The sequence below is a fragment of the Talpa europaea genome, assembly GCF_964194135.1.
Source record: "Talpa europaea genome assembly, chromosome: 4".
Taxonomy (NCBI): Eukaryota; Metazoa; Chordata; class Mammalia; order Eulipotyphla; family Talpidae; genus Talpa; species Talpa europaea.
The window spans coordinates 32,427,283-32,440,905 of NC_140070.1; positions in this window are offsets into that span (position 1 = coordinate 32,427,283).

Consider the following 13,623-nt stretch of genomic DNA (forward strand, 5'->3'; position numbering starts at 1 on the left):
GGAGGAAGGAATTTTTCAGGCAGGAAAGAGTATAGAGATGGGGTGGAAGAATATTTCAGGCCAAGGGAACAAATTAGGAGATGTCAGGCAATTTAGAAACATCGTGATGGAAAAGGACAAGAAACCAGGACACACAAGAGATGAGGCTGGTGAGACTGTGCAGAGACCTATGACCTGTACTAACACACCTCACAGAGATGGTAGATTCAGCCAAGTGTTGATTGTTCCTACTTTACAAATTTAGTTCATGTCTCAGCAGAATTTCTTAGAGTGTCAGATTGCTCCTAAGACAGAACTATCAAAACTCTCTTGTATACTATAAAAAAGAAAATAGTCTCTCAATCTCTGTTACTGCTTTGATTAGAAAAAAAGTTATTAACCTTTCAAAAACTTACCATTTTTTTTTTTAGATTTTGGTCAAGATTCCACATTTATCTTGAAAAAAAATGCTAGTTTTTGCACTATTTTTAATTGAAGGGCTGTAGGGCAAATTCAATTAAGCTGTGGTATATGAACTGAAACTTGCAATATATTAAAAATATTCTATTGCACAGTTAACCAATTACCCAGTTTCTAATTTGTGTCCTATTGTTATTCCAAATTTATACTCGTACCCAGAAGATATACTCATAAGAAATGACTGAAGGCTTCAGCAACCACAAAAATGTCCCAAATGCATTTGGACTTACTTACAGTTGATCTGTCTAAAATGATACCAATCCTAACTGATACTTAAAGAATCACAAAGTTGGGGGCATCCCTGGTGACCTAGGGGTTAAGTCTCAGATCTATCACCTTTACAGCCTGAGTTCGATCCCAGCAAGGGAGCTAACCCATATATGGCACAGCAGACTTCTCCTGTCTCACCCACTGCTCCCTTTAGGAGTGTATTTCAGTAAAAATTCACCTGTTCTACAAAGAAAATAATCCAGTCAAAAAATGGGCAGAAGAGCTAAGAAGAAACTTCTCCAAAGAGGAAATGCAAATGGCCAGCAGGCATCTAAAAAAATGTTCAACATCACTTGTAATCAGGGAAATGCAAATCAAAACTACAATGAGATACCATCTTACACCAGTGTGAATGGCACATATTAAAAAAACTAGCAACAGCAAATGTTGGCAAGAATGTGGAGAAAAAGGAACTCTCCTGCACTGCTGGTGGGAGTGCAAACTGGTCCAGCCACTATGGAGAGTTGTGTGGAGATTCCTCAACCTACTAAAGATAGAGCTTTCATATGATCCAGCAATTCCACTCCTAGGTATTTACCCAAAGGACACAGAAACATCAATTCCAAAGAGTACCTGCACCCCTGTGTTTATAACAGCACTGTTTACAATAGCTAAGCTTTGGAAACAACCCAAATGCCCAAAAATAGATGACTGGATCAAGAAGATGTGGTACATATACACCATGGAATATTACTCAGCGATCAAAAAAGATAAACTCATGCAGTTTGCAGCAACATGGATGGAGCTAGAAGGGATCATGCTCAGCAAAATAAGCCAGAAAGAAAAAGAAAAATACTGGATGGTCGCACTCATAGCAGAAATTTAGAAAATCTAAATAAGGGACCAGGAAAAAGACTAATTTTAATAAAGTAAAAATCAAAATCAAGCAACTATAAACCAGAGACACACTATCGAGGGCGGGTGGGGGTGGGGATAGGAAGGATTAGGGTCAAAATAAGGGGGAGGAGCCTCCCTTGGTGGCACAGCAGTTGAGCGATGGGCTGCGAATCTGCCCACAGCCTCTGCAGCACCGCTTCAATCCCTCACCACCGGCGAGGGTCCCACATGGCACACAGACCTCTCCTACCCTGTCCACTGCTCCCCTCAGCAGTGTATTTCGTCGGTCTGCCTGTTCTGTTCCCCGCTCTGGCTCTGGTGAATTCTCTCACCCTTCCTTGCTTCTGACTGTACCCAGTGCTTGCATAAATAAATAAACAAATCTTTAAAAAAAAAATAAGGGGGAGTACAATTGTATGGGGACTATAACCAAAATGAAAATGCATACATTGTGCAAAAATGAAAAATGATGTAAGAATTATATAAAATAAAATATTTAAAAAAATTCACCTGTTCTACATCCCATTCTGTCTCTGGCCTACACCCTAGTTCCTCTATACAAAAAAATAATCACAAAGCTGGAAGATTTGTGAGATCTTCTTTAAAATCTTCCTCTTATAGATGAGCAAACTGAGGCTCAAACAGGCTGAACTGTTCATCAAAAATAACAGAACTAAGACTAGAAACCAATGATCCTGAGCATCAGCTGTCTTAGCACTGTTGGTTGACTCCCTACCTGTGTTCTTGAGTGGCATTCACTTTTTAGAGGTCCTGAAATGAAGATTCCAATGTTTTAGTCTGCCAGAGTAGTGAAGGAGAGACTATCTATTGAAGCTGTCACAGCTTTATTCTGATCCTGGCTCTTTCCTTCCTAGCTCCTTACAATTTCCACTGTCTATGTCACTGGGGTTATACTTTATTGCCACCAACCAGAACAAGATTTAGCCCTGTCCCATGCAACATATTCCCAGAGTGCCTTCCAGAACAACTCTCCACAAAGTCCCACCCAGGAAGATGGAGTGTGGTGTGAACTCAGAAGATGGAGCAAAGCAAATATGAGGCTGGCGATCTGATTTGAGTCACTCTGTGTACTGGCAATACCAAAATGCACTTCAAGCTAAATTGGAATTATCTATTAGCAATTGTTTTTCATTAACTACAGCTGTCGGCCTCTTGTTAGCAAAGCCAGAGCCAAGCTAGTGAACAGCTGCTTCATATCCCCACACAATTGTTAGGGCAAATGTCCATAAATCATTATGCAAATTTGCTACTGTGACTGTGTTGATATAATGCTTCTCAATTGTACTGAATTCCATGTCTCAGGAGGATTGTAGGCAGGTATATTCACCCTTATCCAGAAGAATGTTTTGTAGGAATGACAAGGACGATCTCATAACATGGAGGACCCCATTAAATCTTCCCCTGCTTTATAAATATTATTGCAATGACATCTTTTTAATTAAAATAAAGTTTTGATAAAAAGACACAACACTGGTAATTCCATCATTCAACATAATACTTCCATTTTTGCCTAGTTGCTTTCCAAGCTTGACATTTTTTAAATTATTACAAATTTGCCCTTTTGCAATTTTGCTTTCCAAATACATAATAAAATGTTCATTATTTCTAGTTTTCATTCTTATTTTAAATACATATAATATTTTATCACTTTGATAAATTAATATAGCAATTTCTCCTTTAACTTTGTCACTACTGTAAGTTATTGCCATAAATATATTTATGCATTTTCTTGACTTATAAAATTATTGTTTAGGACAATATTTCATGTTTGAACTAAGGATGTGAATATTTTTATGGCAGTTGTTTGCCCTATTTTATGGATTCCTAAAGGTGCTGCACTAATTTGCAATGCCACCAACAGTAAATGAATGTGCTAGTTTTCCAGAAATCTTAACTATCTTCATTTCATTTACTTATTTTTAAAATTGTTGCTAATTTACTGTGTTGTCAAATACCCAGGTTACTATATGGTATTTGCTTCATCATTTGATTGACTCATTTAAATAGCCAATATCTATCAAGTGAACATCTTGTTAAGAGTTGGGAAAATAAAGATGGATGAAGTCTAAATCTAGTGCCCTAAAAAGACTACCACATCTAAGTTAGTAGCATAGCACATGTATACTGGAATATACATGAATAGTTCAACCAAGAATAATGGTTGAACTATTCAGAAGACACTGTGAGAACATGAAGAGGGTCACTAAACTTGAGTCAGAGGTATAAAAATAGACTTCAGAAGTGAAATGACAAATGGGGGACACAGGTATCCCAGAAAAAGAATCTGAAAGATAGGATGGGCAAAGACATGGATAAAGGCATGAATGGGAAAATCAGCTTGGAAGAAGCGTGGTCTAGTCTAGCTGGAAATATCCTGAGAATCAGTGTCATATGCCAAGAGCCTGTGAAACTGGAGACAGTTCCCACCTCAGGGCTCTGGCACTTGGCACCAGAGCACTACTTGTGGGCAGTGCAAGTGGCAGCATTGTACTGCCCACCACCAGTGGCCCCCAACCCCCTGGGATTCAGGCTGCAGACAGAGGACAGCAGTGATTGCAGGTGCCAGTGGTTCCCCTATCAAGCCATCCCAGGGCTTGCAGCTCCTCCTTCAGAGCTGCAGGGAGGAGCATGGGGCCACACAGGCCAACTCCAACACTGTGGTTCCCTCCAGCCGCAGGCAGTAGAAAGGGTGCATGGTCATAGAATGGAGTGATCAGGTGTCAGCTATGAGTTGATTGGTAAATGGTCCAATCAACCATAGGACTGAAAATGGTCCAATCAGAATTGTAGTTGGGGAACCTGAAAGAGGTTATAAGGAAGGGCAGGCATGCACTTGGGATTCTCTGACTTGTGGCTCCTGGCCTTAGAAGAGAGGCACTTGCATTTTCAAACTCTCTCAGAAAAACTGTCCCTGTTCAAGAAAGAAGAAAGAGCAGCATCTAGCAGCCAATCTCTGAAGGAAGAAGAGAAACCAAAAAGCTGCACAGAGGCTGGGCTGCCTCTACTATTACCTGAAAAGAGCACCAGAGGCCCTGGGCCTGGTGCCTCAAAGAGCTGTTTGTTGGTGGTGTGGGCCAACAGCTTACAAAGAGCTGTAGTGGTAGTGACTGGGTGACCGGTGCTTTGTGTCTGGGTCACCTCTGAGAGCTGTAAATTGTGCAGCACTGCCTCCTGGTGCTGCTGTCTCTGATGCTGTCCATCCCGACCTTCAGTCTATGGCCAGGGCAGCTGTAGTCATCTCAGTGGCCCTGCCTGAAGTAAGTTGGACCCTGGCCTGTTGCCGGCCAGCTGCCATGAGCTGCTGGCCCTCATTGGCAGGATAGTACCATCTCAAATGAGTGGCTTTTTTTTAGGACTTCTGGACATTCTAGACATTACCTGGGGTAAGATAGCTGGCCACCTGTGGCCTTGAAAACGTATTGTTTCCCTGTTTGTTAAATAAACCCCATTGTTGTTGTTCTTTGAGCCTGAGTGGTGTTGCAATTGTGCATGACTCTATTGCCCCTGTCCCTTGGATGGCTAGAGCCCCACAGGGCCCCTCTGTAGCAGTCTTTGTCATGAAATGCATAGAGTTAAATGATGAGAGAAGAAACAGACATGTTAGTCAGCACTATTTTGGCTTCCAGTGTCATAAATGTCAAGTAGAAATAGCTTAAGCAAGAAAGAGGAGAAAGAGAAGAAGGAGGGTAGAGAATTACTTGTTATAAAGAGCTCTGATCTCTCAGCCATGCAAGGACAGCAATATGTTCAGGTCTTAGGAAAAACTATAATCAGAAAGAAAACTTAAACCCTAACAGGCACTTCTCTCTCATCTGTTTCTGGAGTCGTTCTCTCTTATCTCTTATTTGTCTCTCTTTACATACATTCTCAGCTTTTTCAACTTATGTTGCAGAAAATTCAATCACCAGTAGCTTTACAACATGCAGTTTAAACATCCAAACAAAGATAAGCTCATTCTCTTGTTCCCAGTTCAAGAGTTTCCAAGGAATTCCTCTGATTGTCCTAGCAAGGGTCAAAGACCCATGAAACAAGTTACTGAGATTATGAAGGCAGGGCCTCAGCATTCCATATGAACATGGAAACTACCTTGGAAAATGTGAAAGTCTCAATGGGAAGTGACTATTCCAAAAGTGTGATAGATGGGTATTGAGCTGCTAGGAAAAGGAAACAAATATATCAATTATTACTAAAGAGAAAGTCAAGATCGAGTACCATCATGAATGATGTTGAATAACACACCAAAGAATGTCAATTTTCTATGAGCAATAGTTTAATTTGGGCCAAGCCATGCATCTTCTACTCTCACATATCTCTAAACTCCTGTTTGTTCTGGTTGATGATTTGATTTGCATTATTCAAATTTGGGGAATTGGTGGAAAAAAATAAAGGAATTGAATGTCCCCTAAGTGCTCAATGTTGGCTGAACAGCTACCACCTCTTCCTGATTTGTAGAATTTTTTATTTGGGACATGCCTTGACCTTGAAAAAGACCTTGTGGGGTTCACATACCTTAGCCTCTGTCTATACACTTTAACTGAGAGACTTGGAGCTGGACCAGAATCATTCCAAGGGCTCACTGCATTTCTGATCTCGTGGGCTCCTTTTCAACCTCTGTCTTTAGCTGGAGCAAGGCTATTCTTTTCCTTTTTTTCTAAATTCATTCATTTTTAGTACTTTGCAAATAAATGTAAAGCATAAGTTCACTTTTATTTAAGTAGTGGTTTACAAAATATAAGGCAAAATCTGGAAAGATTTTGAGCAGAACTCTGAGATAAGCAGATTTTTTCTTTTTAATGTTAGAAGGATCACTCTGGCAGCTGCAGAGGATGGATTGCTGTGGATTGAGGTTTGAGGCAGCAACACCAGTTAGGAAGATTGTTCTATTAATCCAAGTGAGAAATGATGAAAGCTGGAACTACAACAATGCTAGTAGAGACAGTGATGGGGAGATAGGTATTAAATATTGATAAGACTTGATGAATCATTTAGAGAACTTTTTGTAGCAAATAATAGGAAAATAAATAATCCAAAGTAGCTTCAACAATAAATAAATTCATTTGCAAAGCAAACATTAAGTCTGGAAAGAGGATAGACTTCAGAATTGCTTATGGTGATTCTAGTCTCTGTGCACATGAATTCTGTCCTCACTTTTTTATATTGATTTTATTCTCAAGATGGTAATAAGATGGGTACAGCAATTCTAGATCTACTGTCCATATATGAAATCATTTAAAGACAGGATCATTTCCAGAAATTTGCCAAGTAACTACCTAAACAATCTAGAAGTCCAATGCACTATCCTTTGCCCCACAGAGTCAGGCTGCCCAGTAAAATAAGGACACATTTTCCCAGAAGATTCTAGTAAACTTCTTAAATCATTAGCCTGAATTGAGTCATGTCCCCATTCCTGAATCAATCATTGGTAAGGGGAATGAGGGATTTTCTATGAGGCCAATCAGGAACATTTCTGAAGTTGATGCTGGAATTCACTTCCTCCGGAACGAGTGGACAGTAGGATAAATGGGTGATAGGGAAAGGTAAAAGGAATATGAACAAAATCAAGAGTTTTCTAGAAACGGGATGGTGAATTAGATGAGTAGTAGGCCACAAACATTATTCAATAGAGTTAGTAATTGTTTTGCAATAAGGAATAGCAATCATGATATTCAGGTTTAATGAGCCAGGTAAGATTTACCAGGGTAAGAAATTAAAGAGGATAAACAGGTTTGGACAGAAGATGAGTTTTGAAGGGCATGAGGCATATCCAATCAAATATATCAAGCAGGCAGCTGAACATAAGAGTTTGAAGCTAAGGAAAGGGTTTGGATTAACAAGATGTATATAGAGGTTATATAGCCTGCAGGTACACACTGAGGTCATCCTTGGATAAGATTAACCAAAGAAATGTGCAGCATGAGGAGAACAAAGATATGAATTCATCTCTGGAAAGGCCAAAGTAGAAAGATGGGAATTAACTTACATTTGCATATCAAAGAAGTGTTTCTTGAATTTGGATAGCTGTTGCAATGAAAATTTCTACAAAACTAAATGATTCTAAGCTTCATTTGACAGCTCATTATTTTTAAAGCAACATTTTCCCGCAACAAAATTTCACTTACACTAAAGAGTATGGAAATGACTTTGGAGCGAATAGCAATGGAATTTGACCTCAAGTAATAAATACTTCATGGATTGTAGTAAAAGGGTTTGGAAACCTTTTATGACACAAACAATCAGCTGTGGTTAATAGGCTAGATGGCTTTTCTTGGCGTGAAGAAATGTTTGGTGAAGTTGTTTCTAACTTTGCTGTTAGCTGTGATAAATTAACTTTGACAATCTTACCAGGGGGGCCTTAGCAAAAGCTCAAAGAAGATTAAGGTCAAATCCAATTGAAAATATCGGGACCTCACTTTACCAAATTGAAAGTGAAATAACAAACATATGTGGGGGAACAAATCATCCGCGCTTGCTCGTTTTCTGGGAGTTGTGAAGACAGGGCAGTCCCACAGCCCGGGATGGAGAACCACGCCCTTCCAGACACGCATGCTCAGACTTGGGACACAAAGCTTTCTCGACTTGCAGGAGCCGGAGTGGGGCCTGCAAAACCCAAATGGAGAGGAAGTTAAGCAGTCTAGCCTAACTTCAGAGCCTGTTAATTTCCTGTTCAGAGGACATTCTCACATACGTGAAAAGGATCTCATGGTAGGTTTTTCCTAAGCCAAGGAGAAAAAGTGACTTCAGTGCTAGATGGAAGCAAGCAAAGGGGCAGCCCTCGGGGATGTAGGAAAAGCTTAAAGGTGAAGGCTTTCTGGTTCTTACTCAGCTTAAAAATAGAACCACTTAACTGCTTAAGAAAGGAGAGCTGTGGAAATAGGGCCTGGCTGCGAAATTCAGTGAACTCTGGGCTTTCCCTTCCATTTCTGTAATTTTGTGTTTCTGTCCTTGACAGGCACCGAGCTGTAGAGTAGGAGAAATGAACTGGAAGAAATGGATGTCACCACAGCTCAGATGCTTGTGACATGTGACCTGGTATGTGCCGCTTGCCTTGTATGTGCCATTTTCTCAATTTTGAAGCTAAATGGGTAGGATGAGGACTCTCTAGGAGAGTCACTGGGTGACTAAAAGCATGTCACCCAAATTCAAATTCTGACTTAACAGCCTTTATGACTCTAGGTCATCTAGCCTCTGCTGTTTAGGTGCCACAGATGTGAAAAGGATTTAGTACCTCAACAGTGCCCCGAACAGTATGCCTGGTCCATAGTGAAATCACCTAAGTGTTGGCTACTTTTAGTCCAGCTCTAAATTTATATAAATCTGTAATTCTAGGATGAGCACTTAGCATGATTCTTTTAGTCCATGACAAGATTCTGAGGAATTAAAAGTTCTTATATAGATATGGACACATCTTGGGAATATTTCATAGCCAGAAGCTAGTGTTGTTAAGCTGCATTTTATTACTTTTAAATATTTCTAAACCCTTTTAGGAAATGTTGTTTTCAAAATAAGGTAAGGGATTTCAATTAGGCTTTGCAATATCTTGTAAAACTGTACCCTGAAGGTTCTTTCTCCGTTGTATTAATTGGAGCTATATTAGAATTAATTACCAAAGGAGATGGATGAGAGCCCATTGGCTGCTTGGTGGGAACAGTCACTGCCCCTGTCTCAGTAACCTCCATGCCCCAAAGTGAGGTCCTCTAATTGCAGGGGAAGGAGAGGGAAAAAATAATTCATTACTGAAGGAAATAGTGCTACTTAAACCTTCATACCAAAAGGAAAAGTGGCATCTGGGGTTCTGCCATTCATTTCTTCTCCCCCTACCTTTATTTAGCAAAGCTTTAAGTGTGTAATTACTTGTGGTTACATGTCAAAATGTTGTCCAGTTATTTCCTTCTGATTTCGTAGAGCTACATTGGGGTCAGCAATTTTGGCAACTAGTTTGACAGATTTGGTTTTCCACTAGGGAAAACCCTATTTGCTCCCAGGGCATGGTGAAACCAACACTAGACTGACTTGCGGGCAGTGGAGACAGAACAATAACTCCTTGCCTTTCGACCTGATTTTCATTAAACATTTACTAAACATTTGTGTGATGAGGTGTATTTGGCGACATTTATTTGGAAAGTTTTTCAATTAATATTTCTATTAATATTCAGGAAAGATTTTTATGATAATTCACTTCTACTATCCAAAGGAGATTTCATGCTGTGAAGAAAGCTCAGCAAATGGGATTATAGCATGCATTATCCTGACCTGAAACTTAGATTCTGACTTCTTCCTCTGAAATTAGCATTCAAAATTCTATCTGATTCATCTTAGATTTGTACTTGCAGCATGCAGGTATTTAATTTATAATTTTAATTTGCTCTTGAGAGCCCTCTGGGAGGCAGGACCAAGTAACATTTCACCGGTTATCTAAATTTCTGTGGAAACTTGAGTTCAATGGCATTATAATTCCTATTGATTGCAATAATATTTCAATGTTTTTTTCAATTGGTTTGATAAGTGGTTGTCCATCTCTTCTTAATCCAATCTAGTTAAGACTTTGAGATGAGTAGGAGGAAAGAAGGTAAAAGAGGAAAGCCTGGGACTTGGACCAGTATCTAGTTTCAGTGTCAAAGTCAATTAGTGATCAAAGAATGACATTGTTATCCAGCAGGCTCAAGGTCCCCTATGTCAGGACCCTGCCACAGGACTCCCAGGAAAAGATGGTTGGCAGTGGTTCAGTGTGGACTACTCATTTGGAAAAGACCTAGCCAGGAATTAGTATTCTAAGAAAACAGAATTCTCAGAAGAGATACTTGCAAGAGTTAGCAAGTATCAGGTCACCATCAATTGACTGAGTTCAAGACAGAGCCTGGTTCTGCAGTGACTGGCAGGAGATTACACATGGGTGGCCTATATCCAGGAATCCAAAGACAATGGATACCTGGGTACTCAGGGTTCAACCGAGAGCCATAGGCCCACATCTTAGAGCAGTTGGCTAAAGTCCACTCTCACTCCAAGTTAGGAACAAATCACTTAACTTAGAACTCTTTTATGTCTGGTTCAGAATCTCAGGATATAGGAAGAATAATCTTAGAATTTAAACAACTTCTCTTAATCCCCATAGTTGGGAAGAATATAATATGGTAACCCCCAAGAATAGCTTTTCTGAAACCATCAACCTCTTGAAGAATAAATGTAGGCCCAGAAATTATAAGTTTTAAGGGTCAAGTATGAAGGGAACGGTGAGATCTTCAGATAAATATTGATACCACACCTCTGGAAGCCTGAAAATGTGTGAGGGACTGGATTTCAATTTCCTCACTTATTACACTTCTCCTCTGACCACTTCATAGCATTTACTCTGATTGAAGCACTGTGCTAAGTGCAACTCTATGCCCGCATGTGCATATTCCTCATAATAGACCTAAGACTTAAGTGTTGTTACTTCATCTTATGGATGAGCAAAATGAGTCTTAGAAAAGTAATCAACTTGCCGAATCACAAAGCAAGTGAGAGGTAAGGTGAATCTTAAAGGTCTAGTGCATAGTCTATTGTAAAGCTAAATCATGTGTAGAATAAATAGTGAGGGTGTTACTGTGCATAGTATGTATAGTGAAGACTATATCATGTCTAGAGTATATACGAAGGCACTAGCACCTGTAGGGTAGACAATATAGCTAACAGAACGCAGGAGTGCAAGCAGACAGAGCTCCAAGAGGCAGATTTTCCCTTAGTAAACTTTTTTAAGTCATAGATCTTCCATTCTTTTTAGAAAATGTTTGTAGAGACTCTTCTGTGCCCCAAGCACTGTTTTAGCAAATAAAACAGGCAAAGATTCCTGTTCTCATAAAGCTAAATTACAACACACGGTAAACACATGATAAACAATACACTTAACAAATACATTACAAAATATAATGCAAACTTTTGCTACAAATTACTAAGTAATACAAAAGTAAATCTAATAAAAACAAACATTAGTTGTTATTATGTGATAAATCCAATGAGGGGAATAAAAAGGGCAAGGAAGGGACATGGGGAATGTAGGAGGTGGGTAAGCAGCTATTCATAATGAGCTGACCTAGGAAATATGAAAGTCTTACAACCTGGAATTTTTGAAGAACAGCAGGTGACCTGAGTGGCTGGAGTGGGTTGATGTCAAAGAATAACAGACACACAAGTCAGGAAGGATTCTTAGGCTGCCGCAGGTTTTTGACTGACTTGGTGAGAAGTAGGTAGTCACTGCAGAGTCCTGTGCTAAGGGGTGACACAATCCAAGGTTACATTTTAAAAGGATTACTCTGGCTGCCATACTGAAAATAGACAGGGAGACCAGAGTGGAAACAAGGAGAGCCATTCTATCAAGGCCATTACAGTATCCAGAGAAGAGGATGATGGCCTGACCTGAGAGAATTGGTCAGATTCTGGATTTATTTTAAGGGTTGAACCAGCAAGTTTTCTTGATGGATTTTGTTGTAAGATGTGAGAGGGGAGGAGTCAAAGAGCTCCAGGGATTTGGGGATGAGCATTTGAAATGATAGTGTTTGTCTCCTCTAAGATGGGGAAGAAAATGAAATCTGCAGGCTTGAGGTCAATATTAGTTGCTCCCAAGGGGACACTTTAGGCTTAAAATTATTATGAGATCCCCAAATGAGGTTTAAAATAGCCCATGTGGACTATGGATGACCCTGGAGATTAGGAGGGAAGTCTGAGCTGTGGATACAGGTCTAGGAGCCTTCAGCTCACAGTGGTGCTATCAGACAAGCTCCTGCAGGAACCAGTGATGCATTCTCAAGGTTCAGTTGAAAAGAATTTAATAAAAGGGCAACGTATAGAGATGTCGGCAGATCTAAAGGGATTTATAAGGGATGGCAGAAGTGGAAAGAAATTACTACTTCTATGTTTGAGTAAGAGAAATGGAGAGGCGATGGCATGCCTGAAGCTCGGTGAGAGGTAGAGCCAGGAAAACTCCTCCTGCAGCTGCCAGCTCTGTTAGTCATTAACCAGCCAGCCAGGGGTCCTGGGCAATGTTGTCTGCAGCCTCCTGGGCCACAAAGTGGGGCACAGAAAGGTAGAGACAAAGTGGAGGAGCAATCTCACAGATTATGTATAAAGCCTGAGGTTATATTAAATCTTTAAAGGAATGAGAATAGTAACAAGAGGACAAAGAACTGAGCTTGGGGTTCTTCATCCTTAAGAGGTTTGGAAGAGGAAGAATTCACAAAGGATACTACAAAAATAGTAGCTTGTGACATAAGACAAACAGCAGAAAGTGTGGAGTCCTGGAAGTCACGAGAACATTTATCAAGGGAGAGGGTGTGATCAGTGTGTGGAATGCAGCTGATATGTCACGTGAGGTGCAGACTGAGAAGAACCCTGTGGGTTTAACACCATGGGAATCATTGCTGTCCTGGACAAGTTATTTGGATGGAGTCGGGGTGGGGAGCAAACACCAAGGGTATTGGGAAGGGGTATTGGGGAGAACAGGATGAGAGAAATTTTTGCTAGCAAGATATACAATTACTTTAGGAGTTTTGCTGCAATTCGGGAGCATCACAATGGTACAGAAAGTAGGGAAGAAACAGGATCAAGAGAAATATTTTTGATAAGAATAAATAATTTGCTTCCATGATGATGGGAGAGGAAGTAATTAATGATTCAGGAGGAGGAGGGGAACATTCCTAAAGTGAGGATGTGTCTTAGCTTATGTTTCTTTGGTGGAAGAGGTCATACTCTTGTTCCTACCATCTGTGACAGGCTCTTAATAGATGACACCTTTTCCAGCATTAGCACTTTTGACCTCCCCCCACCTGACTTATAGGGCACCCATAATATTCTTTCAAGGGTAGAAATAGCCAGTTTCTTGGCATCTGCTAGGCACCAGACACTGTACTTCATAAATATTAGTTCAAATTGTAACAGGGTGGTCCCCAGGAAAGGGGGAGGTTCCCTGCCCCACCCAAGGGAGGGTGGAGCTGAGCAGGAAAAGGAGAAGCTGCAGAGGAGACTGAGGAAGGAAGCAGGATGGAGCCAGAAGGAGACCTGGAGGAG